This window comes from Hemiscyllium ocellatum, chromosome 4, assembly GCF_020745735.1.
Source record: "Hemiscyllium ocellatum isolate sHemOce1 chromosome 4, sHemOce1.pat.X.cur, whole genome shotgun sequence".
Classification (NCBI taxonomy): Eukaryota; Metazoa; Chordata; class Chondrichthyes; order Orectolobiformes; family Hemiscylliidae; genus Hemiscyllium; species Hemiscyllium ocellatum.
The window spans coordinates 128,622,208-128,648,596 of record NC_083404.1 but is presented as its reverse complement, the minus strand read 5'-3'; positions in this window follow the sequence as shown (position 1 = coordinate 128,648,596).

The following is a 26,389-nucleotide window of genomic DNA, read 5'->3' as shown; positions in this document are numbered from 1 at the left end:
ATTAATTTCCACATGTCTCTAATTTTTCCTCATATTGCAGTCTGATCTTGCTTTGAACGAGCCTTATGGATTGAGATAGTTGACATGTAGTATTATAGAACAGGCCAGAACCCCTCAAAACATTTCAAGAAGTTGTTCCAGACCCCACCTTTTCTAGTTGTTTTAAGCAGGTGTAAAGTGGATATTCCAGGAGAAATGCATCTGATCAAACCGCTTGATTTATAAACAAAACAGAATTTATTTACAAATAGACAAAAGAAAACCGAATTTAGAATAACATAACAATTTGAAAACCCAACTAACACAAAAGCACAATTTTACAAAGAGCTGATCTGATTTCCTGCAGCATGCCATAAACACACCTCTTAGCAAAAAAGTAAATTCAAGCACAGGTTCTTATAGGAGAGATGGAAGAGAGAGCAGAAAATGTGTTGCTGGAAAAGCGCAGCAGGTCAGGCAGCATCCAAGCAACAGGAAATTCAACGTTTTGGGCATAAGCCCTTCATCAGGAATGATGAAGGCTTATGCCCGAAACGTTGAATTTCCTGCTCCTTGGATGCTGCCTGACCTGCTGCGCTTTTCCAGCAACACATTTTCAACTCTGATCTCCAGCATCTGCAGACCTCACTTTCTCCTCGAGATGGAGGAGAGAGAAAGGTTTCGTATGGAGCTGTTTCTTTGAGTCCCTAGCTAAAAAAGACCCAAAACTGGAAAAAGATTGCTTAACCCGGAGAACTGTCCACTCCCCTTTCGTTATACAAGTGCTTTTTAAACAAACCTGAAAGTTTTCTCTGACTGTTGACTTAGGCAGCATCTGTTAGCCATTATTGAAGTAACCAGTTCATACATTTTGACACCTCTGCCTTTAAGACCCCACTTGAAAAAAAAACCAAGGATGGGATAACCTTGTTAAATGAGTAGCATCATCGCAGTGGTATTGTTTCCAATGAGTGTGAAGCCTAGCTCCAGAATGTCAAAGCATGGCAGCTGCTCTGTTTGATATTAGCACCAATAGGAATATACCTGGATTAATGGTATCCACACCGAAATATTTCCAGAAATAATAATCTGGGAGATCTATCTGAATTCATAATGAAGCTCAAATGATGTAAGTTGTATGAAAGTGCAATAGACTTGTGTTGGCAGAGAGTTCTTACATGAATGACAAATTACCATTTGTTTTTAGGCAACTTGTGCTATTTCCCCAATCTGCTTTACAAAAACCTTGGGCTTATGTTGTATATTATGTTTATAATTTTACATTTATAATCTTATGTTTATATGTTGGATAAGTGTCAGTTGCATTGTGTTTCATGGTGACTTTCTTTCAATGAGATCCACTGGGTGTTTTCCTATGTCTCATCAAACAGACCTCATTAACTACCCAACCTGCCCCTGGGGCACCCTTTTGCCCATTTCCAGCCCCATCTGACAATATGCCATTTTCAGAGCAACACACTACTGCTGCAATATTCCACATTTGACTGGCATCCGTGGCACTGACATCACTTTTCAAAGATCTGCCAATCTGGAGCTGCCCTGCACGGGATCCTACCATATGCCCTGGACATGGCAGAAATGGGCAAGTAGGCAACCTGCTTTTCAGGCAGGAACCTTGAGGTCTTGCTGGATGGGGTGGTGCTGAAACAGGCTGTCCTCTTTCCACGCATGGCAGAGGTGATCATGATGCCATAGCATGCCCACCTGGTCTGAAGTTGCCTCTCCTGGGTCAGTGCTGTCTCAGCCATCTGCAGGAAGACAGCCAATAGCCTTCTTCACTTTGCCACCATCTTCATTCCAACATCTCATACCCTCTCTATCCCTGTTTCTGCACCCACTTCCCACCAAGGCTCCGCTCTACCAGTCTGACTATTGTTTGAAAATTCTTCCCTTTCTGACTGTCACCTGGCACCACTGCATGCCCTCTATATCGTCTCCATGCTTGCTTGGGAAGCCACTGTATCTACACCGACAGTAATAGCTGTGTCCCCCACTTTCATCTCTTATAAAACCTACTCTCTCTCAATACAGGAGGAAGACAGCCGACAAAAAACAGAAAGAGTCAAGAAAGGTAGAGGGCTGCCTGACATTTACCTCCTGGTCCTTATTTGGAGAGAGTCCTGTCTCTGACTGCCCTGAGAGGCTCTCTGATGGAGTCCAACAGATATCAGAGACCATGAGTAAGACAAGCCAGGGCTCTCTGTTGAAAGGCTATTTCCCTTCACCTGACTGAGGACTGCTTACAAAGTTTCCTGGCCTTCTGGCTGCACTGAATGGCAAGGCAGTACAGCACTACGTCTCATTCTGATATGTCTGGCTAAGGGGGCAACACACAAAAGGCTAAAGCCATCCAATATAAGGCAGGGATGCTGTGAACACTCAGCAGGCTCTGAGTGAGTGATGACACTGATGGAAGAGCCCTGAGCTGGGGCCTAGTCCAGTCCATAGGCTGAGTTCCTGAGTGCACTGTGTCCTTGCAGCAGCATTACAATGAGAATTGTGGTTCAGCCCAAGGTGCAGCATTGAATTGGCAGAAACAACCTCTAAGGGGATCAGAGATGTGCCAGGAGGGGTTTTAGAGGCAAGTGTGTTGGTAAATGTGATCGAGAGTGCTGTAGGATCAGGGCAGTGATTACTTGTCCAGACTCCCAAGCAGCAATGTGAGATGGTTATATTTATGTAATTTACTGCCAGCTATAGCATTTCCATTGGAATGGATCCAACACTTCATGTCCTGATTGCAACTATCTTGGCTTTGGGAATCTAAAATAAATATTATTTCAGAACCACAGAATTGTTACTGTGCAGAAGGGAGCCATTTGGCTCATGGTGCCTGCTTTAAGTGACATTACCTAATGCCAATCTCCTGCTTTCTCCCCATAGCCCTACACACTGCTTCCATCCTAATAACCATCCAATGCCCTCTCGAATGTCTCACTTGAACCTGTCTCCAACACATTTCCAGGCAGTGCATTCCATACCCTAACTACTCACTGGATGAAAAAGTTTTATTTTTCTATCACATCAATTTACTTTGCACATTATTTAAATCAATACCCTTTGATTCTGAGTCTATTTCTGAGTGGGAACGGTTTCTCTCGATGAAATCTATGCAGCCCATGCAAAATTTTGAAAATTTCTATTAAATCTCCTCTCAGCTTCCTTCATTCTGAAGAGAACAGTCCCAATCACCTCAACTTAATCTCGTTTCTGGAATCATTTTTGTAAATCCTTTTACACTCTCTTCAATGTGTTCACATCTTACCTATGAAACTGAAAACAACTCTCCAGCTGAATTTAAGTGTCTAATAAACCTCTAAGATTTAGGTTTCCTGTTTATCTATAGAAGTGGTGGCCTAACATTGCTGAATAAAATGGGCATGGTAAATTGTGTGGTTTGACCACCTTTGCAGTTTGGACTTGGCTGACCCATTGCTAAATTGGTCATTATCACACAACATTTCACCTGAAAAATGGATGTAATGGTTTAACCCCACCGTTTTTAAATGCTTCTTATGTCTTTCTACTTAATGGGTTGGTGATTCCAGCACCCACAAATTGTCTGCTGTGGTGGGGACCATGTCTTTTCAGTAATTTCTGATTCAGTCCATAGCAATTCGTGGTCCATAGCTTGGTGTTGAATTGCGCATGTTTTCCCCTTTGGCCTTGGTGCACTAAGGGAAGCTTGTTATCTGCTTCTTTAGTGGAAAGCTCTCTTGTTACACTATTACAGTTCACACCAAATCAGAAACAGAAATAGACAAGGACTTCATGACAACATTAAAGTAGTTTTGGAGGTGGAACATTTGGGGCTGACTTCTGGCCTTTACTAGACACCATTATGACTACAGATTACACTCATTTATGGGGCACAACAGAATTGACAATCTGTACCAAGACATCTACCTCTAATTTACCTCTAGAGCCAACATGGCTATAACCTAACACATACATCTGATGTTAATATGTCACTTCAGATTTGTCATCTGATTCAACGGTGGCGAGAAATTGCTGAGACCTTTACCTACCATTACTTGGAGGTGCCAGTGTTGGACTGGGGTGTACAAAGTTAAAAATCACACACCAGGTTATAGCCCAACAGTCCACTAGCTCTGAAAGCTAGTGCTTCCAAATAAATCTGTTGGACTATAGCCTGGTGTTGTTTATTTAAATACTTTAAATACTCATGATATGAAACTAAATATAAGAGGTATTAGCTCAACATTCTACATAAAATTATTTTTTGGGTGCACATTAAACCATCCCACAGTATTCTTTCCTTCTCTAAAAGATTTAAATCTGGGATTCCTACTTTAAATAATCTTACGAAAGATACATTAACCACATAATATTTTATAAACACTAGGCAGCTGCAATCGGAAGTTACACATTTTATGTTTCCATTTTTCCTTCTTTAGCTGAGGGGCAATGATGGACTCGAAGTATTATCCACACCCTGTATATATTTAAATGGCTCCTTTTTTAAAAATTTAGGCTCAATCATGTTTAATAACTGAGGATTCACAGATCCCTGGGTTAGAAAGTCCCAAAGACAAAAACATTTCCTCTGACTAAAAAAATATCTTGAATCTCAATCTTAAATCCTGAAACTATTTGCCCTAGTTTCAGGCTCTCCAGTCGGGGAAAACAACCTCTCAATCCCTCTCAGGATTCAAATGTTTCAATAAGATTACCTTCCATTCTTCCAAACACTGGAGAACACAGCCCTATTTTATTCAATTTTGCCTCAATGAACAATCCTTCTTTCCCAAGAATCGGTCTTTTTGCACCCATTTATAGCAAATATATCCTTCCTTTGGGAATGTGACCAAAACTATGAACAGTATTCCATGTGCGGTCTGACCCAAGCCCCTTTTTATGTGCAACAAGATTATTCTGCAACCTCCCTTCCAAATAAAGATTATATTATTTGGTTTCATAATTGCTCACTGCACCTGCATGTTAATTTTCCATGATTTTCGAAACTTTCTCTGACTCATGCATCGGGTAGAATGGAAACTGGTTTGGAAGCAGAAATTGAGCTGCAGATCCCTGCTTTCCACTTTCCTTGCACAAGGGCTACCTAGAAATATTTCGGGGGAAAGGCTTGAGTTGTTCCCTCATTTTCATACCTATTCCCAAATCCAGCCTTAGCTAGTTGCAGGCAAAGAAAGCAGCAAAGGCTGTTTAACAAATAGGATGAAGAGATTTACTTTGCAAATGCAACAGAAGGAGATCTGGCCATTTTCTGCTAATATGGAGGCAAACATTCTTACCGTCTTTCTAAAGGTCTAAATGGCAGTTTAAACTTGGCAAATCTTTCAGAAAGAATTGTTTCTGTTCTAATGTTGGAAACACAGAGACCAACACATACAACACATACAGCAAGCTCCCACAACTAGCCATGTAAAGATGTGAGATTCCGGTAAGGTTGATTGGGCAATAAGTAATGGCCAAGTCAATGGAGATAATGCCCCTATATCTCCAGAAATAGTGTCATTGCTTATTCCACCCACATCTTAGAGAGTAAGCAGCACATGAACCAAACATCTCATTTGAAAGAAATTTCTTCTGACAATGTAGCACTCCTGTGGTATGACAACGAAATATTAGTGTTGATTTTTATTCTCAAGTCTCTGAACCCACCGTGACCATGGCATTCCAATTTTAAAAAGGCATTCATAGGATGTGGGCATCGCTGACTGAGCCAGCATTTATTCCCATTCCTAAATGCCCTTGAGAAGGTGGTGGTAAGCTGCCTTCTTGAACTGCTGCAGTCTGTGTGTTGTACGTAGACCCACAATGCCCTTAAGGAGGCAATTCCAGGATTTTGACTGAAGGAATGGCAATATACGTCCAATTCAGGATGATGAGTGACTTGGAGGGCTTCTGGCATATGGTGGTGTTCCCATGTATCTGCAGTCCTTGTCCATTTGGATCCCGAAGTGGTCATGGGTTTGGAAAGTTTTGAAGATCTTTGGTGAATTTCTGCAGTGCTTCTTGTAGATAGTACACACCACTGCCTCAGAGTATCGTTGGTGAAGGGAATGGATGCTTGTGGTTGTGATACCAATCAAATTGACTGTTTTTCCCTCTTTGTTGTTAAGCTTCTTGAGTGTAGTTGGAGCCTCACGAATCACACTCTTCATGTGAACCCTGTTGATGGTGGACAGACTTTGGGGAGTCAGAAGGTAAGTTACTTAGTGCAGTTTTCCTAGCCTCTAAGCCCCTCTTGTAGCCACTTAATTTATATGGCACGCTGCCTCCAATCCAAAAATTCACTTCCCAACCTCCCCAACACAGAAAATGAATATTTTGCTTCAGTATTTACTGTGGAAAAGGATGTGGGAGATATAGACTGTAGGGAAATAGATGGTGACATCTTGCAAAATGTCCAGGTTACAGAGGAGGAAGTGCTGGTTGACTTGAAACAGTTAAAGGTGGATAAATCACCAGGACCTGATCAGGTGTACCCGAGAACTCTCTGGGAAGCTAGAGAAGTGATTGCTGTGCCTCTTGCTGTGATATCTGTATCATCGATAGTCACAGGTGAGGTGCCGGAAGACTGGAGGTTGGCAAACGTGGTGCCACTGTTTAAGAAGGGTGGTAAAGCCAGGAACCTATAGACCGGTGAGCCTGACCTCAGTGGTGGGCAAATTGTTGGAGGGAATCCTGAGGGACAGGATGTACATGTATTTGGAAAGGCAAGGACTGATTCGGGATAGTCAACATGGCTTTGTGCGTGGGAAGACATGTCTCACAAACTTGATGGAGTTTTTTGAGGAAGTAACAAAGAGGATTAATGAGGGCAGAGCGGTAGATGTGATCTATATGGACTTCAATAAGGCATTCAACAAGGTTCCCTATGAGAGGCTAGTTAGCACGGTTAGATCTCATGGAATATAGGGAGAACTAGCCATTTGGATACAGAGTTGGTTCAAAGGTAGAAGACAGAGGGTGGTGGTAGAGGGTTGTTTTTCAGACTGGAGGCCTGTGACCAGTGGAGTGCCACAAGGATCGGTGCTGAGTCCTTTACTTTTTGTCATTTATATAAATGATTTGGATGTGAGCATAAAAGGTACAGTTAGTAAGTTTGCAGATGACACCAAAAGTGGACCCAGCATTGATCCTTGTGGCACACCACTGGTCACAGGCGTCCAGTCTGAAAAACAACCCTCCACCACTGCCCTCCCTTCTACCTTTGTGCCAGTTCTATATCCAAATAGCTAGTTCTACTTGTATTCCATGAGATCTAACCTTGTTAACTAGTCTTCCATGAGGGATCTTGTCAAATGACATAAAATTGGAGATGTAGTGGACAACGAAGATGGTTACCTCAGATTACAACAGGATCTGGACCAGATGGGCCAATGGGCTGAGAAGTGGCAGATGGAGTTTAATTCAGATAAATGCGAGGTGCTGCATTTTGGGAAAGCAAATCTTAGCAGGACTTATATACTTAATGGTAAGGTCCTAGGGAGTGTTTCTGAACAAAGAGACCTTGGAGTGCAGGTTCATAGCTCCTTGAAAGTGGAATCGCAGGTTGATAGGATAGTGAAGAAGGTGTTTGGTATGCTTTCCTTTATTGGTCAGAGTATTGAGTACAGGAGTTGGGAGGTCATGTTGTGGCTGTACAGGACATTGATTAGGCCACTGTTGGAATATTGCGTGCAATTCTGGTCTCCTTCCTATCAGAAAGATGTTGTGAAACTTGAAAGGGTTCAGAAAAGATTGACAAGGATGTTGCCAGGGTTGGAGGAACTGACCTACAGGGAGAGGCTGAACAGGCTGGGGCTGTTTTCCCTGGAGCGTCGGAGGCTGAGGGGTGACCTTATAGAGGTTTACAAGATTATGAGGGGCATGGATAGATAAAAGAGACAAAGTCTTTTTCCTGGGGTGGGGGAGTCCAGAACTAGAGGGCATAGGTTTAGGGTGAGAGGGGAAAGATATAAAAAAGACCTAAGGGGCAACATTTTCATGCAGAGGGTGGTACGTGTATGGAATGAGCTGCTAGAGGATGTGGTGGAGGCTGGTACAATTGCAACATTTAAGAGGCATTTGGATGGGTATATAAATAGGATGGGTTTGAAGGGATATGGGACGGGTGCTGGCAGGTGGAACTAGATTAGTTTGGGATATCTAGTCGGCATGGACGGGTTGGACTGAAGGGTCTGTTTCCATGCTGTATACCTCTATGACTCTATGACTTTATAACTGACTTGTTGATGCCCACATTGTCCACTGCTGGAAAGATACCGCCCAATGCATGAATAAGCTTGAATAAGTTTTTATTCTAAAGGTGTTAGACTGTGGAAATACCTTGGAGTTGCCCAGTTCCTGCGTTGTTCGCTGCCATGAAGTGCAGTGGATACCTTCTTAACACAGTTACATGTAGTTTTTGCTGCATTTCCAGTGAAAGTATGGAGAAAGCGTTCTGAACAAAATCCAGGCCCACAGATTGAAACTTGTAACAATCGAGAGTTCAGGTTACACTAGTGGATACACATTGCTCTTTGACCTATATAAATTCCAACTTTGTTCAAGTACCTCCAGCCAGAATTCACTGGCAATCAAATTGTAGTTAAATTTTTATAGTAGCAGAGAGCTGGCAGCCTCATGGGCTTTCTGCTCACGTTAAAATGATTAAAAATTCCTGTGCCTAAATGTGATTTGGATGACTTCATGCTTAAATTACACAATACAATTTGTGTCAGTGTGATGCCAGAACCACTGTGTGGCATAACTAGCTTGCTAATCGCACAGAGCCATGGTGCTTTCAGCACAGTGAAGATACTTAGGAGTATCAGGGTTAGCGTGACATACAACATTACTTTGCGTTTCACTGATATTTTATTTTCTGTTTCATTAAAGTGTGGGTGGTCCTTTCCAAAAGACTGCGGAACCCCCCGCCTCACAATATCATATGCTGCAGCTTCAAATTATCTCCATAATGCCAAGTGCAAGTAGCCAGTCAATGTTTGTTGTGGAGTTACAGGGAAACTAAAATAAAATTTGAAAACAATATCCTCCTTTGTTTGCAACCCCAAAGGGGCCTCCATGAAAAGAATTTCAACAATCTGAAATCAGTTCCTTGGGAAAAGATGCTGAGGTACGAAATTGCCCTTGATTTGAGAATAATTGCCAATTTCATTCAGAGTGCTGATGGAAAGATGCTGTGGAAAATGAAATAAAGGTTAGGAGGGGACAGTCTGCTATAGGATAAGGCTGGGTGTTGGGGCAGATAGTCTTCTGAACGTTAATCGAATCAAGCAATATGAAGTGGGAATGTGTCTGAAACGTACGAGGTGATGGTATTCAGTGGTGGAGTGGGCCCAGCTGACTCCAAGGCCTACTCCTGACTCTGTTTTGCATTCGCTTTGTGTGTAAACTAACGTGGGAGCATTTTCAAGAAAAAGGAAGGTGTTCTATTTCCCTGCGCTGTTAAAGCTCACCCTAACCAAAACAAATGCTGCAGGCAATACAGGAAAACTAATTTTAAAATAAATATTGTATTCCCTAACACCCATCTCGGCACAATATACTGGTAATATTAGTTTACAAAAATCACTGCAATGTTTTTCCAAGAATTAGAATTAGAATTAATTAACTTTTGAGAGGAAGTCTTAATACCGTGGTGCTGCAGTGATTTATCCAAAGTACCATTTTCCTCAGATAATACTTATTTATTCCTTTTGTTTTTTCCTGCTGGCCATTCTCATTCAACCAGGCCCCTCAATTATCACTAATTTGGAATAGTTCTTGAGTAACGTGATTGAATGGACCATTATTGTCTTACAGATCACAAACTCTTTACCCTCTGAATGTATTCATGTTAACCAGACTTGGTTTTTTTTTGTAGTTATGATTTAAATGAGAAATTGAAAGTAGCAGTAAGCAGCTGCATTAGCTTGTAAGAAACCCTTGTCAGCAATCACAGATGTTCTCGGATTGTGAATGCAGTGTGTATTGGACTGGGTTTTCAGGGTGTCACATTTCCAGCTCTCCTTCCAGCTGAAAAGTAATTTTATGCAGATATTGCACAGGGAACAGCCTTAATTGTTTCAGTGTGGGATTTTGCCCCAATCTGGCAAGAGTTCCCATCTTAAAGAGAGGCAGACCATTCCAATCAAACAGGGGTGACTGCTGAGAATACAGGCAGTTTCTGAGGAAGAGGCGATGGAGCTCGGAATTATAGGTGAGTTGGGATTTTAAACATGTCGTTTTCCATTAGATACTAGCAAGGCATGTTGAGGTGTGGAACAGGTTTAAAAACCAAAGGGCAAAGGTTACAGAGGGCTTATGATCTCGGGGTGTGTGGTCTCTGGTAGTCACAGTGGACTCTCCAACAGGTGGTACTCCAATGTTCCTTACCTCCCATCTTGACATTAGCCAAAAGGTATTTGTTTTTGATGTACCCCCTCCGAATTGCAGTGGTGGTGGAATGAAGCCCTTAAGTTGCCAGTTCCTGCCCACTTAACAGGCCTAAGAGTAGGCAGAGTCCTGATACCTTCCCCACTCTGTGGAAAATGGAAGACAGGTTTGGAATAGGTTGAAAGGCCACCTGGTTTATTTTATGAACCCCACACCCGGTCTTTCAAATACACCAGCAGGGGTGGTGGATATTTGTGTCGAAATCCAGCCACTAAATCCAAGGTAGACAAGCAGGAGGCTGGAAGGACACAGCAAGCCAAGCAGCATCAGGAGGGGGTGAGATCAACGTTTCGGGAATAACCCTTCTTCAGGATGGTCCTGAAAAATGGTTATACCCAAAACACTAACTTCTCCACCTCCTGATGCTGCCTGCCTTACTGTGTTCTTCCAGCTTCCTGCTTGTCTACCTTGGATTCTAGCATCTGCAGTTCTTTTGTCTCTAGTTAAGTTCAAGTCTTTTCTTTTGCTCTGTGAACCTTTGAAACACATAGCTGTAAATCCTCTGAATAACTAACCACATTGCCAGCTACTCCTGATGACCTCCGACTCTCTTGTTGGTCAAGAATCAATCCAAATCTCTCTGGGAAAGAGAGATTCAAAGCAATGGTGAGCTACCTCCTCCAGGGTGATTAGGAACAGGCAATAAATACTGTCCCAGCCAGCAACATCCACATCCCGAGAGTGAATTTGAAAAAAATGCTGAGGTGTGGAGGGTTGTAATCAAAATAGAGGACAGAGGTTGTGCTGGGCAGTTGTTCAACTCAATATTGACTCCTGAAGGGTGGAAAGTACCTAAGTGGAAATGAAGGTGTTGTTCCTCCAGCTTACATTGAGCTTCATTTGAACACTGTTGCAGGCCTAGGGAGAGAATGTTAGTATGGGAGCAAGATGGTTTATTAAAATGGCACGCAACACCACTTTGCAATTCCTTTCAGTTCTGAAGAAGAGTCATCCATGACTTGAAAAATTAACTCTGTCAACAGATGCTGCCAGACTTGCGATGTTTCACCAATACTTTCTGTCTTTTTATTTCAGATTTCCAGCATCTGTAGTTTTTTGTTTTTATTTGAGTGGCTTTCCTGCTAACTACTGGGTAAGACACTAAGTGGCCTATTAGCTCTCTGGGCTGATGAAGCCCCTAAGTGGTCAATCAGTAGCCATTGAAGGATCTCATCTTGTTCCCACTGGGGGTGCTTCACATCACAGAGAAAACTCAACCTCATTTAGCTTCATGGGAGGGTGTTGAGTAGGGGAGTATCCGCCAAGGTTGGACCCTTTGCATCCTTTTCCAAAACTCCTTTTCAGAACAAACCCCCACCCCCCACCAATGCACTTTTAAACAGTCACTCCACAAGCCAAGCCCCTTGCCTGGAGAAGTTGGCAGTCCTCAGTCAGACTTCTGACCCTGGACTTAATTGGTTCCCTTGGAACGGTGGGACTGCCTGTAGTCCCAGCATTGGCCACTGCCTCTGGTGGCACTGATGAGCCTAATAACCTTGCAGCCAGTTGATTAGCTGGGATGTAGAATGAGATGGACCAATTAATGCTGTTCCCAGTATAATAAATATCAGGACATGCTGAAAGGTTCGATATAGTAGAATGGGAGAAGGTTTGGTGTTTATCATCAAACACTGACAGGTCGACAAAACTCTGGAATCTCAGTCAGTGTCGTTTGTTGTTGGTTGATCCAACAATTAACAGCACTGATTAGATTTACAGCACAGAAGCTAATTGGTCAGTGTCAATGTTTATGCTGCAAAATTAACTTTCTCTTAACTGACTTTAACTAATTCTATCAGCGGATCCTTTAATTTATTTTCTCCCTCATATGTTTATCTGTATTTTCTTCTGTAAATCCATGCTTGGCACCTCAACATCTCCTTCTCGACTACAATACTTCCGTTTGTATTGATCCTTTGGAAAAGGTTGTTAGAAAATAAGGTACCTCTATTTGCAGGATGATTTTGGGGGGGGCAAGGTGCAGGAAAATGAATTCTCAGTGCCTTGTGTTTTATTGCTGAAATGCTGTTGTAAATAATTATTTACTGCTCTTTGTAGTATTTTAAAAACGTGATCATAAAAAAATTGGATTAAAAAAGAAAGACTTGGAGTTTAATTGTGCAAACCCAAATTCATCATTTCTTGCTGCCTTGAACAGTACTTGATAACCTTTCATTCCTGATGAAGGGCTTATGCCTGAAACGTCAAATTTCCTGTTCCTTGGATGCTGCCTAACCTGCTGTGCTTTAACCAGCAACACATTTTCAACTGCGAACTGTTTATAACAACATGACATTTTTCCTACTTGCCTGATCCTGAGCCAATGTGACTCCCTTCAGAAAGTTCACCATTTGCAGAATATTCTGGAGTCACCTGCAAGACATAAAAATGTGATAAGTAGGAGCCGGAGTAATCTGGAGGTGCTGGTGTTGGACTGGGGTGTACAAAGTTGAAAATCACACACCACCAGGTTATAGTCCGACAGGTTTAATTGGAAGCACCAGCTTTCGGAGCACTGCTCCTTCATCAGGTGGCTGTGGAGTATAAGATCATAAGACACAGAATTTATACCAAACGTGTACAGTGTGATGTAACTGAAATGGTATATTGAAAACGACCTGGATTGTTTGTTAAGCAGGAACAGGCCTTTCAGCCCTTTGAGCCTGCTCTGCCAGTCAATATGATCATGGCTGAGCACCTAATTCAGTGCCTGACCCTGTTTCTTCTCATACCCTTTGATCTCTTTAGCCCCAGAACTATATCTGCTCCCTTTTTGAGAACATTCAATGTTTTGTGTTTAACCCCACCCCCCCCCCCCCCCCCCCAACTTTCGATGACGGAGTCACCACTGTCTGGGTGGAATCTGAGCAGGCAATGCTGTGTCTGTGGGGGGAGTGACTGTCCGTGGTCACTGTGAAATGGTAAAGTTTGATATGGATAGACGCCCAGGCAATAGGAAGCCCAGCTTTCCTAGGGACTAGGTCACAAAATATCTGGCAATGCTGAGGAGGTCAGGCAGCATCTGTGGAGACTGAGACTGTTCGTCTTTCATTTCATTAGGTTTTGTTATCTCATTACTGCACTGGCTAGGATCAGCCAGGCCAGAGATTAAACCTTGGACCCTGCTGGTCAGGGTGGCTTGAAATCCAAGCAAGGAGTGTGTATAGCTGCTACGTTAAATTCTGCAAGGAGCATGTTAATTAGTAATCCCAGTAAACGACATTAGGTTAAGGCTTGTGACTCAATACTGGTTCATTGCCTAATATTCTTCTTCTTCCTCTGGTAGGACTGAGGAGTCCACTTACCACGGAGCACAGCACATGGCATGACCCTGTGTGTGGAGTCTGTTCAAGTGAGGTGGCTGCTGAGGTACAGCTACCACATGGTTCTGACTGACCAGAAAACCCTCCCACTCTCCAGCCCCATTCACCGGGAACCTGGCTGCAGCACAAGACTTGGATGCCAGAAAGTCTCCTTCACAATGTTCCTGATTCTCAGGTGATTTGTGAAACAGAGGATCGGCTGTGGAACTCAGTTAGTCTATCCCTGCACAGCTGCTTATATTCAAGAGATGTTCATGATCCGAAAACTGAACTTGGTGTTTGTGCTTTGAATTTCATATTCTTATTTACTCTTTGATATCCTTCAAATCTCTGGCCTAGCAGAAATCTATCCACCTCTGTCTTAAAGATACTCAATAATGACCTCCCACCCCCACCCCCACCCCCACCCCCACCCCCCACAGCCCCCCACTTTCTGCTGTGGCAGAGGTTTCCAAAGCCACACAATCCTCTGAGAGCAAAGATTTTTCTTCACCTTTGTCCTAAAAGAGGTAACTGTCATTTTAAATGTCACTCCTAGTTCTAGACTCATAAGAGGAAATGTCATTTCATCGTCTACCTTGACCAGGCCCTTCTTTAGATCAGAGACAAAAAAAATATACGTAATATTTGAGATGTGGTGTTACCAATGAGATAGAACTGAAGCAGAAGAGCCTTTCATGGTAATTCTCCTCATGTTAAAAGATAGCATTCCATTAGCCTTCTTAATCAATTGCTGTACTTGCACTCACTCAATCTCTGCAACTGCACCCTCCCCTAACGAAGACTCTGGCTCTACCATTCTCAGGATAGCCTGTCATACCTTTTCACACACTAACTTTTTATGATTCATTCACTGGAGCACCAAGATTTCTTTGCGCTTTGGAACTCTGCAGTCATTATCTGTGTAGTTAATGCTCTGCTATTTTATTCTTCCTACTAAAATGAACATAGATGTATTTTCCCACCTTATACTCCATTGGCCATATGTTTGCCTACTAACTCAACATTTCTACATCCATCTGTAACCTCAAAATGTCCTCTTCATAACATACTTTCCTACCTATCTTTGTGTCATCTGCAAACTTAGGCACCATGTCCTCACACCTCTTCAAAGTAATTAATATTGTAAAATGTTGATTTGCCAGTACAGATGCCTGAGGGACCCCAATGGTCACATCCTACCAATCTGACAAAGACCCATTTCTATATACTGTGTATTTTCTATCAGACAGCTAATCTTCTGTCTATGCTAGCATATTCCCTATCTATGTGCTCTTATCTTGCATTAACCTTTTATGTAGCGCCATGTCAATGCCTTCTGACAATCCAAATCACCTTACTCCCCATGATCCACTGTGCATGTTGTTATCTTAAAGAATGCCAAAAATTGGATACATGTGATTTCCTTTCATAAAACCATGCTGATTCTTCCTGATGACCTTGCGTTTGTCTAAGTTTCCAGTCATATCTTCCTTCATGATTGATTCAAACACCTTTCCCATGACAATCATTAAGATGACTGGCCTATAGTTTCCTGTTTTCTGCTAGTAAAAAATGAGGTCTGCAGATGCTGGAGATCACAGCTGAAAATGTGTTGCTGGTTAAAGCACAGCAGGTTAGGCAGCATCCAAGGAACAGGAAATTCGATGTTTCGGGCATAAGCCCTTCATCAGGAATCAGGAATCCTGATGAAGGGCTTATGCCCGAAACGTTGAATTTCCTGTTCCTTGGATGCTGCCTAACCTGCTGTGCTTTAACCAGCAACACATTTTCACCTGTTTTCTGCTACCCTATCTCATGAATGGAGAGGGCTGTATTTGCTACCAGAATGTCAGGAGTATCAGAAATTGGGTTTGCTGATTTCTACACCTAATATATTAAATGGTGCTGTTGCTCCTGATAAGCTAAACTTAGATTTTGGAGCATCACTTCACAAAATTGGCCTTATTTAAAGCGGCCAGCTGGCAAAGAACCAGATGCAACATGAGGAAAAGCATTTTTATGTCGAATTGGTTAGGATTTGGAGTGCTATATTGGATAGGACGGTGGAACCATATTCAATAGTAGCGTTCAGAAGGAAATTGGATAAATATTTGAAGGAGAAAAGAAAATACAGGGATAAGGTGAAAAATTCAAGGATTGCTCTTTTGAAAGAGATGGTCTAGGAATGATGGGCTGAATCTTCCCATATTTTGGTGACATGTTGTTTTTGTTGAGTTTCATGGTGGGTTTCTCTCTTCAAGGCCTAACGAGTGTGATCATCCCAAACCCACTGCATTAACTGTGTCTCACTCCTTTATGGATCCCCACTTGTCGGATTCTTCCATGTGCTGTACATCGAAATGCTCACCACTATTGGGATACCCTGGGATATCTGGCACTGCTGCCATATTGAACAGACCATTGTGCATCCGGTCATGTTCTTTCATTCCAGCTGTACGGTTGCAAACATGGCAGTGTCCAGCTGAGCTGGAGGTTCCTCTGGATGGAGTGGTACAGAGGACTAGCAGATCCAGCAGAAGAAGTAGCAACACCAAATCCTGCTCCGTGGTCAGCCTCTGGGTCACTCTGACATCTGCAGCATGGCAAGTACCCAGCAAATGCAGGAAGAGGGTCATACCCTTCCAGGGTAAGTGGCGCCATCTTCTCTCTGCTACCTCACACTCACTGTATCTCTGCAGTTGCATCCACCCCTGACCTAAGCTCTTGCTGTCACTGTTGCCTGCAACATCTTCCTTCTCTTGTTCTCACCCACTCCCAAACCCTCCGCTCCAATAATCTTCAATAGTATCGACATCGTTTACTCACTCACACCTCTCCCCCTGCTGGCACCATCATTAACAATTGGGCCAGTCCAGTGCAGACACATCCAAGTGACCAGCGATGTTTGTTGATCTGCTATTACCTCCAACTCTGTGATTTTTTAAAAAACTTGCCACAACCTCAACCACCGTAGACACAGTGCTTTCTCTCTTTGGACTCCTATAGGCTCCAGTGGGATATCCAATGTGGCTACTAGCATAAGGTCCACGCTACAAGACATCCTCACTCCCTAAGTCTGAGGAAGAGAACACAGATACAAATGAGGAAGCACTGGCAAGGCAGCCTCCTGCACTCCCACCAGCTCTGATCCCCACTCCTCGGTGGGTATTTTATCTCAATTAGCACTGGCAGCAACTGATGGTGAGCACAGCACTGCCACATCTCCGCAGCTGGTGAGGGGGAAATGCCTCAGGCTGCTGGCAATCAGTTGACTGCCAAATACCAGACCACTGCTCAACCCCAGGAAAAAAACCATGTTACGGTGTTGGCATCTAGGGACTTCATGCATATACACAAGCAGCAGGTAGGGATTGCCAGGGCCGCCTGACACGTGGCCTACAGGATTGCAGCAACGCAGTTGGCACCCTGCTGACTTGATGGACAGGAGTGTTGCTGCCTTGGAGAGCCAGCTCCAGCATTCTCCATGTCTACACTGACCCTGTACTCTATTGCTGCAGCTGTTCAGCAAGGTGACAGAGGGGTGCCAAGGAACCCTGGCCTCATGCCAGGTGCCCCTTCCTCACAAGGAAGCAGGGTAGTTGCCAAGGGGCATCCAGCCAGATGAGGAAGCATATGTTGGCACCCCCTCCCCCACTGAAGTCTCCATTGAGGAAACTCCAGAAGTGACTGGGCCCTCCACCGCCAGCCTGCACCGCTCTCCCCTCCACCAGGCCGGTGGGAGGTTTAGCTGCGGAAAGGAGCACACACTCAGCGGGAGTGAGGAGACAAACCTGAGCCTGAGTCTGACTGTTTGAGCAGTGAGCAGGCAGCTTTTGTACCCACATCTGAATGGGCAAGGTAGGTGCTTCTTTCTGTGAAGGAGGAGTTCCACGTTTGTACGATGTGAGGGTCTTCAGAGGACAGTGCCATTACCCAGACCGAAACACCCTGACGCATGCTTTGTGAACAAGAGACTTTCCTGTATTCCTTGCCTCAGGTGCTCCTGACCATGAAGCGATAATGACTGGGGGAATAAACCTCACTAATGCCTGTGATGAAGTAGCTATGATTATTTACCTGGAAGGATGGAGCCTATTTGCCAAAGTAACGATCACCTGCCCTTTACCCATTGCCTACACATGATGCAGGAGCTGCTCATGTCATGGACATGAGGTAGTACTAGAAGGCATGGTTTCTGTACCTTTAGTATTGTGGTTGTGAATGGACTGAGACTCAAAGAGACTGCTAGTGAGGAAAAGTGAACAGAAAATGACAAATCTGTAAACTTATTGACATTGAAAACCTATGTGCTCACAGAAGGTCTTCTTTCTTTCGGTCGTGGTGGGCGATGGCGGGGCAGGGGGGGGAGGGGGAGGGGGAGCTCTCACTGCTGGGTGGAAGCAGCGAGCACATGCAGTGGAGCACATTGGCCTTGGAGGTTTGGTCAGGCAATCCCAGAAGTGTTTATGTCTACAGGGCTGAGACATGCTGGGCTGAAGCTTACCAGAAATCACTGAGGCAGCAGGGTTCAAACAGGAATCAAGCAGGAATAGCTACATAGTCCATATAGCCAACATTTCCTAATTGCCTGTCTGCTCTGTGCATACTTATAGGCTCCTGCCATTGCTGCCTTCATCCTAGTGACTTCTAGTTAATTATATTGTTCACTGATTCCTGGTTCCTCAAGACTGCAATAAAACCACTTCAGATCATTTAACATTGATTTTTTTTTGAAGCACAACTCTGGTAACAGCAACTCGCACAATTAGCAGTAATAATGGAAGACTGAACTCTCAAAGGGTTGCTCACTCAAGGTTCCTTGTAGTTGTGCAAACATTTAGAGCTGCATTTTCACCACGGAAGTGGGAAACAGGAGCCAGGGGTTTTTTTTAAGGTTGTGAAATTGTTATTGGAGGGAATATGATTAAATTTTATGGATTCACTGAACAATTAATGGGCAGGCTCCAGAAACAGCAGAGCTCAGCAGAGGTCATCCAGCTGGAGTAAGAAACTGACAGCGCTTCAACAGCAAGAAGGAAACCCGCAGACATTTACTCAAAACCTGAATTAACAAATAAACAAAGCAGCCATGCAACCATGGTGAGTGGGGGCAGGAGGTGAGTGGGTGAATCGGGGAAGGAGTTGGGGTTGGAGTGGGGGATGGGATGTGGAATGGGATTCAGGATTGGGATGGGGTTTGGGATAGGGATTGTGGTTAGGAATGGAAATTGGAATAGGATTGGAAATGGGAATGGGGTTGGGGATGAGAATGTGGAATGTGGAATTGGAATAGGGATGGGAATGAGGTTGGGGATGGGGTTGGGGGAATGTAATGGGAATTGGGATAAGGATATAAATGGGAGTGGGGATAGGGATTAGGATTGGGATTGGGATGGGAATGAGGAGGGAGATCAAGGTAGTTTGAGGAGGGAGATGGGGATGAGGATTAAGAATGGGAATGGGGATAAGGAATGAAATGGTGATAATGATGAGGAGGGAGAGGAAGATGGGGATGAAGTTGTGATTGGATTGGGGATGTGGAATGGGAATGGGGTTGGGATGAGGATGTGGAAAGGGAATGGAGATTGGGAAAGGGATGGGAATGGGGTTGGCGTTGGGGGCAAGGATGGGGTAGCAGATGGGGAATCGGACTGGAGATTGGGATAGGGATGAGGGGATTTGGGTGGGGATGGGGATGAGAAGGGAGGTGGGGATGGGGATGAGATATGAATGGAAATGGGATGAGGGTGGGGATGTGGATAGGGATGGAGATGAGGAAAGAGTTGGTGAGAGGGATGAGGAGGGTGATAAAGTTATACAGTCAGAGATGTACAGCATGGAAACAGACCCTTTGGTCCAACTTGTCCATGCCAACCAGATATCCTAAATTAATCTAGTCCTATTTACTAACATTTGGCCCATATCCCTTTAAACTCTTCCTATTCATATACCCATCCAGAAAACTTTTAAATGCTGTAATTGTACCAGCCTCCAACACTTCCTCTGGCAGCTCATTCCATAGACACACCACCCTCTGTGTGAAAAAGTTGCCTCTTAGGTCCCTTTTAAAATTTACCCCTCTAAACCTGTGCCCTCTAATTCTGGACTACCCCAACTCAGGGAAAAGACCTGGTCTATTTACCCTCATGATGTTATAAGCTTCTGTAAGGGTACCCCTCAGCCTCTGATGCTTCAGGGAAAACAGCTCCAGCATTTTCAACTTCTTCCTGTAGTTCAAATCCTCCAACCCTGGCAACATCCTTGTAAATCTTTTCTGAACCCTTTCAAGTTTAACAACATCCTTCCTGTAGCAGGGAGACCACAATTGCACACAATGTTTCAAGGTGGCCTAACCAATGACATGTACAGCTGCAACATGACCTCCCAACTTCTATACTCAATACTCTGCCCAATAAAGGAAATCAGACCAAATGCTTTCTTCGCTATCCTATCTACCTGCAACTCCACTTTCAAAGAACTATGAACCTGCACTCCAAGGTCTCTTTGTTCAGCAACACTCCCCAGGATCTTACTATTAAGCATATAAGTCCTGCTAAGAAGTACCTTTCCAAAATGCAGCACCTTGTATTTATCTAAATTAAACTCCATCTGCCACTCCTCAGAACATTGGCCCGTCGTACTCTGAGGTAACCTTCTTCACTATCCACTACACCTCCAATTTTGGTGTCATCTACAAATTTACTAACTTTACCTCCTATGTTCACGTCCAAACCATTTATATAAAAGATGAAAAGCAGTGGACCCAGCACCGATCCTTGTGGCACTCCACTGGTCACTGGCCTCCAGTCTGAAAAACAACCCTCCACCACCACCCTCTATCTTCTACCTTTGAGCCAGTTCTGTATCCAAATGGCTAGTTCTCCCTGTATTCCATGAGATCTAAACTTGCTAATCAGTCTCCCATGGGGAACCTTGTCAAATGCATTATTGAAGTCCATATAAAGAACATCCACCACCCTGCCCTCATCAATCCGCTTTGTTACTTGACACGACAGAATGAGTGGGGAAGGTGGGAGGGAGGGGTGGGAGGTATGTGGGGGAGCAGAGGTGGAGTGGGGTGATGTGCTGGTGCGCTCAAAGATTCAATGTTACACTTTTCCCTGCTAGTTCAGGCCATTGAACTGCTTCCTGCACTAGGAAAAGGAATGGGCCACAATGATGGAACTGCTGACTTCCTCAGCCACAGCCAGTTGTACCTTGGTGGCAACAGCAGGCTTCCTACTCTTGTTACTGGGGATAATCTTCCTTTGACTCCTCACTGAACCAGGGATGCTATCATTCCTGTCTAAACTTTGGTGTCACTGTACACATCCCCTCAATACTCCAATGACTTCATTGATTAACCCTTCTAAATAGATCTTGCAGATAGGTGCCCTCCAAATCTCCAACAATTATAGAGGCCTAACTTTGCAACTGGAACCAACTGTTCACTTCAGTCTGGGTTGTATTTGAGGAACCATGAGGGGAATTTAAAAAACTCTTGAGAACTTAACCAGCACCTCCTGAGGATGTCTGAAACTAACAGAGCATGTAAGGAACTTGGCAGCTAAATTGTGCATTGCAAGCTCCCACAGACAGGATTGGGATAATAGTCTTGGTGTAGAAAACTCGACAACTTTATGAAAGGCTCTGTTCCCACGTTGTATTTCAGGACTCTCAATAATTGCATGGGTCTGGTCTATTTTTCTCTTGATTATAATATAAACACAACAGCGACTTGGAGCAGAATCTTCCCAGGCCTGAATGTGGGCATTGGAAAAGCTGGGTGGGCGGAGTAACTTTTTTTTAGATTAGATTAGATTACTTACAGTGTGGATGCAGGCCCTTCGGCCCAACAAGTCCACACCGACCCACCGAAGCGCAACCCACCCATACCCCTACATTTACCCCTTTACCTAACACTACAGGCAATTTATCCTGGCCAATTCACCTAACCTGCACATCTTTTAGATTGTGGGAGGAAACCGGAGCACCCGGAGGAAACCCACGCAGACACGGGGAGAACGTGCAAACTCCACACAGTCAGTCGCCTGAGGCGGGAATTGAACCCTGGTCTGCAGCGCTGTGAGGCAGCAGTGCTAACCACTGTGCCACCGTGCCGCCCTTTATTTCCTGTTTCCTGTTTTGAGTATGCAGCCTCTAATTGTGAGCAGCATGAGGCTCTTCACAGAGTAATTGTACTAATCAGGCACTTACACAGTCCAACTGTGGACATCTCCAACCCTGCATGTGAAATGCGTACACTGCCTCACAATGTTGGACACAAATCCTGGTTACAAGTAACCTTGATCTTGTCACCAGTCATTGCAGATTGAAAATAGTCTTCTCTGTGAAGCAGAGGTTACCAGAGGCAACCTTGAAAGAGGTACCTGTGAGCAAACATTCACAAAGACCATCCACCATCTCATTGGCTGCACAAGGGAATGCAGCTGATTTCCTCTCACTTTGAACTGTAAATATTTGCCAACATGCCCTTCTATGGGTAATGTGAGGTGGGGAGGTGGACAGACAGGTATCAGTAATCATATAGCATTTACATTCTGGATTAGTGGTGCTGGAAGAGCATAGCAGTTCAAGCAGCATCTGAGGAGCAGTAAAATTGACGCCTCGGGCAAAAGCCCTTCATCAGGAATACAGGCAGAGTGCATTTACAGTCTTTTACTTTTTTTTGTGTGACATGGCTTCTGCTGCATTCATCAAAATACCTTCCTGTGTCAAAGATCCAAGTAAAGACAATCTAGGTCTGACTTTGTTGGAGCCCCCAATATCTCACTGTATGGAGGAGGATGTCAAACTGCCAAGGGCCAGATACCTAGGGTATAGTTACTGGGGAACAAAGGCGAAACATCCCCACTGACCATGGCAGATGATTGTCGTACAACTCCCTGAATTATACTAAGCATAGTTAACACACTGCACATTTTTTCGCCATCAGGGAGCAGACACCAGGCCTCCTGAGGATGAAGTTCAATGCTCACATCAATCTACGAGTGGGCAGGGATGGGGCGCCTGTTGTAGATTTCAGATACAATTTGTCACTCCATCCTTACACTCCATCCTGCCATCTGCAGAATGGAAGCAGGAAACATGGAGACGTGATGGACTCTGAGAACTGGGAGAGTGGCAATAGTTTTCCAGAGAGGAAGATGAGGACATTGAGCAGGAGGAACATCATCTTCAACAAGACAGCAATCTGCAGTGTCGGATGGATCAAGCCCGAGAGGACCTCATTGAAACCTGATTCTAACAGACGTCAGCTCAATGCAGTAAGTTGACTGTAAGTTTATTGCTCCTCAAAAGTCATTTAGTCCCTGTCTGTTCCTAGAGGCAAACATGGCTTTTGCCAGTTTTTAATTTGCTTTTGTTCTTGCTGAATAAAAGTAAACATTTTCACCCGTTTGAAAGAGTTCCGGGATGTGAGGCCCCACACTGAACAATGAGAAGATGTTAGGTTGCACTAGGCATTGGGGAACAGTAGCTCTCCCATAGACAGGGTTCTCGGGTAGGATCACACTAAAGACATGCAAACCTGTGTAGTTTGGTTCTTACATAGCAATACATTTGCGAACATGCTCTTGTATTTGCAATGAAGTGTCAGCCTCGCCACTTACACACCCTTGGAAGTGTTTCTTTTTGATTCCCTCCCACTCTGGGCATAGTGAAGGGATGCTGCTGCTTGGCAGGGCTTGACTGGGGACAACAGCTGGGCTTGAAAATGACACTGGCGTCAGGAGTCCCAGGAGGTCCTGACAGTCGCAAGTTGTTCCACTTCTGGCAAGAGGGAAGGTTGATTAAACAGGATACTATGGATGAATGGTTCATCAGTAATGAGGCCATGTTTGGAGGAATTTCACTGAGGCTCACACAACGAAACCCTCCATGAAACTCACCAAAATTACCAGTTTCTGGTAAACCTGAGCCCTAAGTTTCAAATATTCCTATTACCATTTTATGTGAGAAGGAAGCATATTATTATGAGCATTGTTTGTGAAAGTTCTAACACACATAGAACTTGATTTCATAAGCAGCCCTTCATTCCTTCCCTGTTGCTGGGTCAAACTCCTGGAAGTCTCTTCCTAACAATTCTGTGAGTCCCTTCACTCCAAAGACTGCAGCAGTTTTAGAAGGCAGCTCACCACCCATCCTCTCCTGGGCAATTAGGGGACTCAGCAATGAATGCTGGCTAAGCCAGCAATACCCACATCCTATGAACAAGTAAAAAAAAAACTACATTGAAACACAGCACGAGAATAAGCAATGAGCCCAAATGGATCATGCTCCCCACCAGTCTGCCAGTCGAATGCGAAATTATCATTTGGACTCAGAATAGCTGCAAAGTTGATTAATTTAGATATTAGTAACACTTCATTATTGCTATGTGAAATTGTTTATCAAGGCTGGGATAATAACAATACAGAGCTGAAAATGTGTTGCTGGAAAAGCGCAGCAGGTCAGGCAGCATCCAAGGAACAGGAGATTCGACGTTTCGGGCATAAGCCCTGAAGAAGGGCTTATGCCCGAAACGTCGATTCTCCTGTTCCTTGGTTGCTGCCTGACCTGCTGCGCTTTTCCAGCAACACATTTTCAGCTCTGACCTCCAGCATCTGCAGTCCTCACTTTCTCCTCCATATTAACAATACAACCAGCATTTAGATCCCAATCCATCACTGGATCAGAGAACAACACAGGCGGCAGCATAACTTAAATCCATTTGCTGTTTCCCTCAGCAAGGTTCATTCTTAAAGTCAGTTTGAAACCAGAATAGAATAACCTTGATGATTTGCTTATTGTACAGAGTAATAATAATTGGGCAGGCAGAAACAAAGATAATTAACTGTAAAGTGCATATAACTCTGGAAAGACAGCTAACTATGCAATTACAAAAAGGAGCAAAAGATCAATTTATGTGTTCAGTGTATTTTCCAGAGAAATCATAGAGCAATGCATATACATAAATAATAGATAGCAATACCTTCATCTACCCAGTCTCTCTACTTGATCAATACTTTAAAGAACATTAGATAATCAAACAACTGTATTAAATTTAGTCTGCTCCAGAACAGCATTCCTTCTATTTTCCTTTACATTCGTCCTGTTAAAAAAAACATGCACACCAAGTTTTTAACTCTTTGAGTGCTGAATGACTTTTGCAGTTCTCAGAATATATTGGTTGTGCAGAGGGTTCTGATTTTGGTCACGTGGTCAGAGTGATGGTGGTGTACCTGTGGGAGCATCAGGATTGAGAGAAACTCATGCAAATTCACATGATCATCGGCATCCAGGTCTACAAAGGGTGTTGGGCACCAGGAGACAATCCATTCAAGTGTCTTCATGTGGCACACCTTTGCTGATGGCTGAAGAGACCAATCCTTGAGAAGCAGGATCTGCCACACAATGTCACTTATAAACCTTTCAAGTGTGATTGTGAGTTGTTGTTTCCAGGCTTGATGCTTGTAGCCAAATCACTGTAGCCACGGCTCATGGTGCTGATGCAAGTCAGTCCACAGCAGGTGCTGTTGGTCATGCTTGGAAGCTGAGTTGAAGCCAGGGAAATTTCAACCATAAAGGGCCACTTCTATCAATGAAGGATTCTCAAACATAGAAACATAGAAAATAGGAGCAGGAGTAGGCCAGTCCATCTTCCAGCTTAGCTCCACCATTCAATGTGATCATGGCTGAATATCCAACTCATTACCCTGTCCCTGCTTTCTCCCCATATCCTTTGATTCCCTTAGCCTTAAGAAATACATCTGGCTCCTTGAAAACATTCAACGCTTTGAACTCAACTGCTTTCTGTGGTAGAGAATTGCATCACCGCTCTCTGCGTGAAGAAGTTTCTCCCTATTTTAATACTAAATGGCCTACCCTGTTTCCTTAAAGCATGGACTCCCAGTCATCGGGAGCATCCTTCCTATGTTTACACTATCTAGTCCTGTCAGAAATGTATAGGTTTCTATGAGAACCCCCCCGACCAAGTCTCCTAAAATTTATCGGCATTTAATCCCATCAATTTCCCCAACTCTATTTCTCTACTAATACTAATTCCCTCCAGTTTCTCTCTTTCACTAGGCCCTGTGTTCCCCAATATTTTTGGGGCATTATTTGTGTCCTCCTTTTGGAAGACAGAACCAAAGTTTGTATTCAATAAGTGTGTCATCTCTTTGGTCCCCATTATACTTCCCCTGGTTCTGACTGTAACAGAACTATATTTGTCTTTATTAATCATTTCTAACTTCACGTACTTGTAGCAGATATTACAATCAGTTTATATGTTGCCTGCAAGCTTACTCTGGTATTTTATTTTCAAATTCTTAATCAACCCCTTTGACCTCCTTTGACTGTAAACAACTCCCAATTCTCAGGTCTGCTACTTTTTTTGACCAATTTGTGTGGCCATTCTTTTGATACAATATTATCTCTAATTTGTCTTGTTAGCCATAGATCATAGAGTCATCCAGCATAGTAAGGCTCTTCAGCCCATTAACTCTATACTGATTTATCTATATTAATTCCACTTTCCAGCACTTGGACTTTAAGCTTGAATGTTACGATATTTCAAGTGCTGATCCAAGTACTTTTTAAAGCTTGTCCATCCTGCCTCAACTACCCTCCCAGGCAGTGCATTCCAAATT